Source organism: Marmota monax, unplaced genomic scaffold (assembly GCF_021218885.2).
Source record: "Marmota monax isolate L192 unplaced genomic scaffold, Marmota_monax_Labrador192_F-V1.1 WCK01_AAM20220418_F8-fsc00141, whole genome shotgun sequence".
Lineage (NCBI taxonomy): Eukaryota > Metazoa > Chordata > Mammalia > Rodentia > Sciuridae > Marmota > Marmota monax.
Window position 1 is genome coordinate 4,635,630 of NW_026692981.1, and position 10,992 is coordinate 4,646,621.

The following is a 10,992-nucleotide window of genomic DNA, read 5'->3' on the forward strand; positions in this document are numbered from 1 at the left end:
CCCAGTGCCCGGAGCCCCCAGCACACACCTCCTTCAGTCCTTGCTCCTGAAAACATAGGTGCCATGCGGGGCCACCTGCACCTGCTCCGGGAAGCAGATGATGCGTACTGCAGGAAGTCTGGGAGCCAGAGGGACCCCCCCAGGGTCTGACCCAGCCATGCTGCAGCCGGGCTCTGGTTTATCCAAGAGTCTGTTGCTACACGGGCCCCCAATGCCTGGGTTCCCCTCCCAGCCTTCCGACCACTCGTGTCGAACACAGGCAGTTCCCAGCCCTGTGCCTGTTCCCTGGCTGCAAGATGGTAGTGCAGATGCCCCCGGAGGACTGAGGGAGCTAACTTGTTGAAAACACGAAGAGGTGTGCTGGGCCCACTGTGGTCCCGGTCATTCACTGTTTGCTCTTAATACTTCAGAGTACAGAATGGATAGAGGAATACTGATTTTAAAAAAGAAAAAAAAAACTAAACTAAAAAAATGCCCCCAAACGAAGCTGCCGCACAGGTCAGCTGTGGCCTTCAGAGACCTCAGGGGCCAGATCCCTCCAAAGTGAGCCAAGAAGACCAGCAGAAACTGAGAAAGAGATTTGCCAAATAGGAGTAAAAGAAATCAGGCTGAGGGAAATGCAAAACTGCATGTGGACATAGTGTGTCACCTGGTGATGCCCCCGCCCCACCCCACACACAGGTGTAAGGAGGAAAGGCAGTCACCCTTAGGGGACATCCCAGGTCGTCTGGGAAGCTGAATCCCTCCATGGCAGATAGTCACAGGGTGTTTTTGGTGTTTGTAGAAAGAACTCCAAGAGCATTTAATCAGCAGATGGAAACTTCAGGACCTTCGCATGCACTTGCTGGAGACCAACAGCATAATGAGGAAGGGGTGGGGGGTCCCATGACTATTCAGGGTGTTTTTCCACGGGAAGAAAGTTCTCTTTGCCCAGGGCTTCCTTTACCGGCGTCCCAGGCAGACGCTGTAACCCGGACTCCGTTCCCCTTTATTCCTAGTGCACTGGGGCCTCTGCCTCCTTCTGGATTCCTCGACTCAGGATATTCATCATTTCAGGGACTGACTTTGCCAGGAGCACTTCGGTATCAAACAGAAAACAAAAATAGATGCACTTCACAATGATCCGAGGGTTGTTGTATGTCTGAATCTGTTTGATCCCCCCAACCTTTTTTTTTTTATCTCTGCTGTTTGAAATGATCACTGGACTCTCCTGAGAAGCTTTAACTCATGTTAGACAATTAAACAGATCCCTGGCATCACCAGGGCCATCTGCCATCTGGGTGGCCCGGGAGCAAGGTGATGGAGCCAGAGGTGGTGACGGAGAACGCTTGCAGCTGTGAAGAGCTTTGACGATCTGTCTCCCCACAACTTCTAGTCCACATGATACCCCTGGAGCAACCCTGCTGAATCGGCCTTTTGTGCTAAGATTGCGTGGGCTTTGGCCCCAACCTTCTTTCTCACGTTTCTTAAATTAGAGGAAGACAGAGCCGAAGACGTCACTCCAAAGACATAAACTCTCTTGTCCACTATCATCACAGCATCGTGTGTTCCTGAGAACCCAGGCAAGGGGCATATCGAAATGTGACAATCCAGGGACCCAGGAGCATCCGGGAGCCCCAGGCTCTGAGCACAGCCATCTGCCTGGACAGGTAACTCGGAGCCCTGAAAGGTCAACAAAGGTGCCAAGATGTGTGAGGGTGCAGAGGGATTCTTCTGCCTTAAAAAAAGAAATCCCGTAACGGTACCTCTGCATCTATAAAAGTATGTATGCATCTAGAAGCAATGGTGGGCTTTGTGCGCTGGTATCAGTAGACACAATGAAATGGTAGCAATGCAGACCCTTTAGATATTTATTTGTAAGTAGTCTGGTTCCAGAAAAGATTTGGGCAGCTCAGAAGAACACATAATTTAAAATGAGATGTTACTTTGCTTTTTAAATTGAGGTATAACACATATGACAGGTGAGCTATATACCATCTTAACCATTTTTAACTGCAGAGCTACAGAGTGTTAAGCATATTCACGTGTCTATGCAACCAAAGTCCAGAACCTTTTCATCTTGCAAAGTTGAAATTCTATATCCATGAAGCAACTCCCCATTAACAAGTTGCTTTTTGTAACCAGTTTGTGGATTACTTAATGAAAATTAAAAATACTTTAAAAAACATAGCATAGTAATGGTCTTTGCTGATCTTTGCTGTTCCTTAAAGCTTTGGACTTGGGAGCGTTTTAAAAAAGGTCAGCAAGGAAATCAGATCCAAAGACCAGCACAGGAAGCAGTAGCATGAAGTCTGTTGCTCTAATATGTAAAATGCATATGCTGAGGTTCCATACGTTGCCAGAGCCAGGCCATGGATTTCACGGGAGGCCTGATAGCAGGCTGGTGTAAACAGAGAAGGACAGGCAGTTACAGAGAGCCACAAGCAAATTCGCTGACCCTGAGACCAGCCAGAAAATTAGTTTCAGGAAAGGCAATGGGCAAGAGGGGTGCACGTGATCAAGGGTGTGTGCGAGAGGGGTGCACGTGATCAAGATAGAGGAGCTGCAGGGGTGGAAGTAGATAGACCCTGGCAGGAGCCTAAGGAAACCAGAGTATCCTCCTGGAGTTCACAGATGGTAGGATTGTGAGCACTTTGCTTGACTCGGGCTGGGGTGTGAGAGTTTGAAGTCTCCAAATACTAAAAAATAATAAAGGTACAAGGATGTTAGAGTCTGTAAACAAGTCAAAATAACACCTGGCATTTTGCCAGGGGAATGTTAGAGTTCGTAAACAAGTCTGGATGGCGCCTGGCAAAATGCCAGAGGGAGTGGTTTGAGAAGTAACAAAAGCGAACCATTAAGTGTGGAGATTCCTTATTGGTTGACTGCTGTATCTAGTTTATGCTAATTAGATAAGCTGTGTGGAATGTATAAATACTGCTCCTGTCCTGCAATAAACGGCTCCTCCTCCTGCTGTATCAACGTACACAAGTTATTCGTCACCCCCCAGGTTATTTTGCTGCAGCCGGACTTCGGCACAAGGAGACGGAAATGCTAATTACCCTGATGCCCTTATTGCATATTGCATACATGTATTGAGTTTTCACACTGTACCCAGTGTTATAGTTAAAGCTTTGTCCCAGGGTTTCATAAACTGACTTCCAGACCACTCGAGTATCATCAAATCAAGCCTTTATTGAAGCACATGGGTGGCGGCTGACCAGAACATAAAGCTGTTCCCCTGATCAGCCCCGAACAATTGCAAGGGCACTCCTTATAAGCCTGAAAACCACAAAAGGGATGTTCGGGAGTCTAGCCAATGCAAGCCAGCCAGGTTACAGAAGCGGGACAGTGCAGTCAAGCGGAGGGAAACCTAACCAATCACAGTTAGCCCAGTCACCCCAGTTACAGAAACAGAGCCCCGTCACCCTAGTTACAGAAACAATGCCCTATTAGGTAGTTCCGTGTTCTTAAAGGTTTCTATAGCAAAAGGAAAAGAACATCTTGCCCCAGTCATGACTCTTCTACTTGGCATGGTTGTTTTACAGGATGAAGTCATAAAACAAAATGGAGTCACATTTGCTCCTACTACCACACCAGTAAATATGCACAATTACTACGCAACAATTAAAAGGGAAAAATTAAGAACAATAGAAGATGCTAATTATAGATTCCAGAGCAGCTAGGGGCAAGTTAATTCAGAGCAGGGTCACAGTCAACTGTTGCCTGAATGGGGGAAAGTTCCGCTCCCCAAAGGATCCTCCTTCTGCCTAAACCAGTGGAGACACAAAGAAAACACTTTCAAATCTATTCCTAAGCTAAGCACCTAGAATCCATATCCCAGCAGATCTGTTGTATTCCACCATCTTCATTCTATAATATGCACTTCACTTCCCAGGGCTCCAGGATTTCATCCTAATAGGAAACTCCTTCAGATGCTGGCACTAGAATCTAAGAGAGAGAGGGAGAGGGAGAGGGAGAGAGAGAGAGAGAGAGAGAGAGAATATACCTGCTAAATTTCAGTCATAAACAGAAGTGAAAAAAAAAATCTCTCTCTTGGGATTCCTGGCATGGAGGATGGTATGGAGAAGAAATTTTTTTTATGGATTCTCAAAAAATGCCTTTGTATCCTCAGAAGAGAAACAGTCAACGTAGGTGTCCCTGCAGCACCTCACAGCTTGACCTGGAAGAATTCCAGCAGTGTTTCCTGAGGTTTGGAGTCTTCTGAAATATTCCACGGCTTTTTCAAAGTGTCACCCCATAGAGCTGGAATCGCTCTTGGACTTGCAGGACGGCCACCGCTGCACTTGGGCTTAGCAGCAAGGAGTGGCCGAGGACCACAGGGCCCCTCCAGGGCAAGCGCCATCAGCTACTAGGAAACACCAGGAAGTGCACCAGATGCTCTGGGCTTCCGTTTCCCATCTGTACCACGAGGGTGGTGGGGTCGTCTTACAAAATCATCCGGAGGAAGGAGGATCAGGCTGGATGCAAGAAACTGTGGAGTGGTTTAAGGAAGGAGGGTGGAACTTCCAGCAACGGCCATATGAACTGGGGGACCTGGGTTCTTCAAGTCAGGAGGACACTCACGTAAGACAAAATACAGTGTCTAAAACGGCAGGGGAGTAAGCCCGAAGGAACAATAAGGGCAGCCCCCCAGAAATGAAAGAAATCAAGGCCGAGAGCTGATGGAGCAGCCCCGGCTATTCATGGGGTTCCCTGGCCCAGGATGCAGTGTACTGAGCTCCTCTTGTGCCTGCGGAGATAGAGCTTGGGGAGTCTGCCTCTAGAGACTGACCACAGGGTACAGACTGACCATAGGCCATCAGAAGCCACGATCTCAGCTGACTCAGCTGCCTTGAAGACAGCACAGTTGGGCAGCTTAGGTGCCAGCAATGTGTGTCCTCAGGTCCTAGAGGCTGAAAGCCCAAGGTCAAGCTGTGGGAGGTGGCTTCTGCCCCTCTCCTGGCCTTGCAGAGGGCTGACCTCTCCCTGTGTCCTTGCTTGGCCTTACCCGATGCATCTGCATCCCTGGTGTCTCTTCCCCCTCATGGAAGGCCTCACCCTGCTGGGTTGGGGGCTTCCTAGGTGCCCTCTTTCCAAATACAGCCACATTCTGGGGTCTGAGGCTCAGGGCTTCGACATATAAATTTAGGGTAGGGGGAGATTCAGTCTATACTGGGGACCAGCAAAAAAACACATAGGCCCACAGAGGCAGCAAGAAAGATTAGGACATCGTGCCACTGATCAGTGCTTTAGATGGGAAACAGAAACCCAGCCTTATAAAGCGTTCTGTTGTGGGCTTTGAACCCATCTCTCCCTGCTTGTGCAGAAGCCTGGGCTAAGAAACTAACTCACCATGTTACATCAGAACCACTGGAACCTCTAGACCACCCCCCACCAGGGAACTGCAAACAAAAACTTGATCAGAGGAAAATTTTACCATCCAGGGCATGGCAAAGATTCGCTTTTAAATCCTGCTGGAAATTAATTATATAAAATACAAACTACATAGAGCAAGAGCCACCAAACGCAGCATAATGATTCTCAAAGTATGCTCCCTGGGCCCTCAGTGCAGCATGGCCTGGGAATTCCTTGAGAATGCACTTTCTCAGGCCTCAGAGATCCTGGGAGAGGGACCCAGGGTGACTGAGGTGACTGCTAAAATGGCAGCACTGGGGAGAGGGACTGCGCCCAGCAACTGCAGATCCGACCCTCTGAACAAGGGTCCCTTCCTCCTCCCCAGAAGGAGGAGGAGGAGCTAGACAACACTCAGGCCTTGACCTTCCCTGTAGGCATCATGGGCAAATCCCCAGCTTGGGCCTCATTCTAGAGGATTCCCCCTAGCTCGCCCGCCCTGCTGCCCCTCCGGGTCCCGGCACGTGGCAGATACTCGTGACATTTTTACTCAATGAAAGACTGAAGTGGAGCTGCCTGTTTGCCTGGGATATGTTCCAAAATAGCTTCAGATCCCACATCGGCTACTTAAAATGGGGGTGGTGGTCTGCTACCCAGCATGGCTGAATCTAGAAAGTATGTCTACAAGGCAAAGACAGTGGCTTTGCAGGTGCTCCCTGGCCTAGCGATGCCCATACCCTCCCTGTGCCCTCTGGTCATCGTCCCTCCAGTCGCTCCACCCCTTCACCTGGCATTCCGTCCACATGGACACCCGGGTGGGACCCACCCGCTCTGACAACGCCATGACTGACCTAATTATATCTACAGTGGCTCTGTTTGCAGGAAAGGCCATTTTCTGGCCATATCAAAGTATTCCTTATTATTATTATCATTATTCTGTGGTGTTGAGTTGAGCTCATAGCCTGGCACATCCTGGACATCTTCACCTGAACAAAATTAATGTTGCCTTGAACTGACATGACCTAATATCTAGAGTTTACTCCAGCCAGGAACACTTCTTTTCTAATGACACTTTCTTACATAAACAAACAGAATTTCTTTGAAATACTTCAGACATGCAGAACAAGAGCAGAGAATAAGTGATACCCACCGTGAACACTGGGGTGGTTTGAATGTGTCCCTCACAAGCTCACTCAATCCCCCAAGTCAAATGTCAATGTGTTTGAAGGTAGTGCGCCTTTGAAGGTCATTAGGATTAGATCAGGTCATGAAGGAGAGGTCCTGTGACGGTGTTTGTGGCTTTAACAAACAGAGGTGCTGGGGACAAGAACTTCAACCTGGGATTCAGGGAGGGAGGGTGACCCCATGCAACCTGTAACAGAAATGGATCATACAAAACATGCGGTTTTAAATCGTATGATTTTATGACATACAGCAATGTAGCGTATTATTTATGAAAACATACAGGCATAGTGAGTATAAAAACACAGAACGTCTCTCCAAGGACAGAGAAAAGGTGGGGAATGGCTTCCACAAGAGATCTGGAAAGAGTCAATTGGATATTTACCATTTCTTATAAAATATGAAATAGATATAGCTAAATGTCCACATTTAAGTGTCTGCCTCAGTCCATTTTCTGTTAAATATCAAAATACCTATGACCAGCCAGTGTGGTGCACTCCTGTAACCGCAGCTACTCAGGAGGCTGAGGCAGGAGGACTGCAAGTTTGAGGCCAATCTCAGCAACTTAGCAGAGATCCAGTCTCAAAGTCAAATAAAATGGGCTGGGATGTAGCTCAGAGGTAGAGCACCAGCTTAGCATGTGTAATGCCCTGGGTTCAATTCCCAGTACTGCAAAAATAGATGAATAAATAAATATCATCATGTCGTGTTCATGTACGACTACGTAACAACAAAGCCCACCATTATGTAAAACTATAACGCAGCAATTTTAAAAAAGAAAAAGAAATAAACAACAATAACAAAAACCCTATGACCAGGTAATTTATGAAGAAAAGGAGTTTATTTAGGCCATGGTTCCAAGGCTGGGAATTCTACAATTCCCTCGGCTGAGGGCCTGGCGCTTCAGCATGGTGTGACAGGGTCATCCCATGATGAGAGAGAGCAAGCCGCTAACTTGAGTGTCTGCCTCTTGTTAAAGCCACAAACACCCTCACGGGACTCTCCCTCATGACCTGATCTAATCCTAATGACCTTCAAAGGCGCACCACCTTCAAACACATTGACATTTGACTTGGGGGATTGAGTGAGCTTGTGAGGGACACATTCAAACCACCCCAGTGTTCACGGTGGGTATCACTTATTCTCTGCTCTTGTTCTGCATGTCTGAAGTATTTCAAAGAAATTCTGTTTGTTTATGTAAGAAAGTGTCATTAGAAAAGAAGTGTTCCTGGCTGGAGTAAACTCTAGATATTAGGTCATGTCAGTTCAAGGCAACATTGATTTTGTTCCGGTGAAGATGTCCAGGATGTGCCAGGCTATGAGCTCAACTCAACACCACAGAATAATGATAATAATAATAATAATAATAAAGAATGCTTCAAGGGCACCCAGAGGCAGGGGCCATGAGAAAGGACAACAGGAAGGGCTGGGGCAGGAGCGAGGCCACACTGCTGGCCTCGAATGGGAATGAATGTGCTTGTCAGGCCAGAGTCCAGGAGTGGGAAGATCAGGCTGGCTAAGACAGGCAGAGAGGACCACAGCACCATGAGTGGAGGAGACGGTGCCAAGGTCAGCAGGAAGGACGAGGCTGTGCCCCTTGTGTGGGCGAGAGCCGGGAGCCAGGCCCAGCAGTACTATCCAAACAGACAGGCATCCAAGGGACACCCTCGCTTCAGGGAGTGGGCCAGCATTGGAAGCTGGATAGAAACTCTGCTTGGCCGCGCAGGACTGGACTGGCGTCTTGCCTTCGAGTCCAGGGACTCTCCCTTCACAGCCGATGCGTGGAAAACTGACTGCAATTGAACAGAGGCCCCAAACTAGCTGGGGTGATCACAGCTTTCCCCGATGCCCAGGGAAAATGCCAGCAAAAGAGGGGGTGGTGGTGCATGGGACAGCCCTGAACTAACCCTGCCTAACTTGAGAGCACTTCACCTTGGCCAGGCTTGGAACTGGGTCACTCACCTACGTCCAATAGCTCATTTAATACTTGCAACAACCCAGTGATCTGGGTACTCTGATCCCCATTTAATAGCGGAAGAAATGGAGGCTTAGAAAATCAAAATCAAATCCCAACCTGCCTGATTCCAGAGCTCACAGTCTCAGTCCTTGTTATTTATAATTTTCTTTTGTTCTCATCAAAAATACTCACCCAGTCGTCCGCCTGACCCTGTTTCAGGTAGTGGAGGTGGAGCGCTGAAGTACTGCTGAGCTCCCTGTCTTCTCAGCAGGTACTTCTAGAAAGAGGCTCGCCACTCCCTTCCTAGGAGGGACTGTCAGAGTGGAGGCTTTTTTAGAGGGAGCCCCAGTAAACAGCCTGACCTTTCTTTTGAAGCATGATGGGGGGACTGCAGGGCTCACTCCAGCAGGACGTCTGCCCCCGGAGAGGCCGGCATTCCCAAGAGACGCTTGCAATTGCTTCTGATGTGGCAAACCTGTGACGATGATCTCCAAGCTAAAAGGACAGGAAGGGGACTCATCCGTGGAACCCTGCAGACAGAAGACCCTGGTCCGGCCAGAGCAGTGATTATTATTCAAGCCTGAGGAGAAAAAAAGTCAGCTCAAGAATTGCTTGTTCATGTCATGGTAAACCCTTAATGCTTTTAATGAAAATTCTTCTCCTTCATGAAATATTTTCTATTTTAAAGAACAGCAAATTAATACAGCGTTTCCAATAGCCTTTAAGTCAGGTTTAATTGGGGCAATTCCCTCCAGTGAATCGAAAGGTGACATTCGTCTTCATTGCCGGGTGGAATGTTAAACTAGAAGCAGGGATGAAATGTCAAGGTAAAATAATGCTAATAATTATTCTGAATGTTACGTTCTCCTTGACCTTGGAATTTAAAGGGCCAGAATGAAGGCTTTTTGTCAAAAGTCAAGAAGTCATCCAGAGACACTGCTGACATTTATGATTAATGTAATCTGGGATTATTGGGAGAGAAATGCAGAACATGATTAGCGTCTAGTATCTCGGTAATTCATTTTTATATTATTATAGAAACCATATAGTATGTGAACATAAAAAGAGCTGACACGCTGTGGATATTCCTAATCTTCAGAAATTCAAAAAGGAAACCTCGAAAGATAAGTAAGACTTTTTAATTAAAGCAGCAGTGACCAAATAATTAAATTTATAGCTTTGTAGTAAAAGAAGGAAGAAAATGACCCCAGTCTAAGGAGAGATAATGATTTCTCATGCATAACATGTGCACACACCAAAAAAATGTGCACATAAAAGAAATCAAGCCCCTATCTGCCAGGACCTATCGCTTGGAGAATTTTCTGGTTCATTTGCAGTGACAAGAGAGTCGGGCGCAGCTTGGGGAAGGCTCCTGGGCACGGCGCCCTGAGCTGGCAACTCGGCGCGCTGGGAGAGGAGGTTGCGGCTGAGCGCAAAGCACTTCTGCAAGGAGAAGAAGCCTTTCCATTAGCTGCAGGTCAACCATAGCTCTGGCCAGGTGGAGGGCAAAGGTGGGGCACCTGCCCTCTGTGACTCGGCTGCCCGCTCCCACACACCTCAGCACGGTCCTCCAGTTATCAGAAAGAAAAAAAGATGACAGCTCACAAAATCAAAGCCAAAAGGCTTTGAGAGAGAAAGACGGGAGGTAAAATGGGAACAGGGAGCGTGGGCACGCAGTCCAGCAGCCTGTGTGCGTGCGTGTGTGCGTGTGTGCGCGCCCGTGTGTGGCTGATGCGTGAACAAGCACGTAGCACTTTGTGTGCCTAGCAGTTGGGTCCTCCACCCCCACCCTCAGGACAGATGAATGGCAAGGAGGAAGAAGAGGAGAGAGAAAGAGGGAGGAAGGACGGCAGGAAGGAGAAGCCAGAGAAGAGAGACGCACAGGCAGCGGCTGTGATCATCCTTGGTGTCTCTGCAGCAGCTGAGAGTGATTCTCTGGTCTGAGCCTCTATCTCCTGCCCCCAGGGCAGCCCCACTGTGATGGTGTATACGACTGGCCCGTGCACACGCCCGTGCACACGCACATGCCCACGCCCACGCATTCCCTGCATAAAATCCAGTGGGCCATGAAAAAGGCACTTCCCTCCCGGGGTCTATGCTGCCTGCCTCAACCTGCAGACCTCTTGCACCACAAATGAGAGCTCAGGGAAGGCAAGGAGGCCTTATTTTGAAAGGGTCAGGAGCATTTCTTGTGCTGCATGCTATCCTGAAGGTGTTTGAGAAAACAAATGAAAGTAATATGCTTGCAAAATCCCAACAAACTTGAGGAAATTATGTGCAAAACTCTTACTACATCAGTAGAGCCCACACATGGACTAGAAAAGCTCCTAATGCATCCAGGATTTGATATGTGGCAGCAATCACAGCCCTACTTATTCCAACCCCAGATGTGGCCACCTTAGATAAACACATCCTCCAACCAACGTCACCAGACACAGTCAGTGCTGAGCAGATGTAAGTGTGCAGGTCTCTAAGCATCAGACTCTATCATTGCCACGTGGCAGGTATAGGTGGCTGCT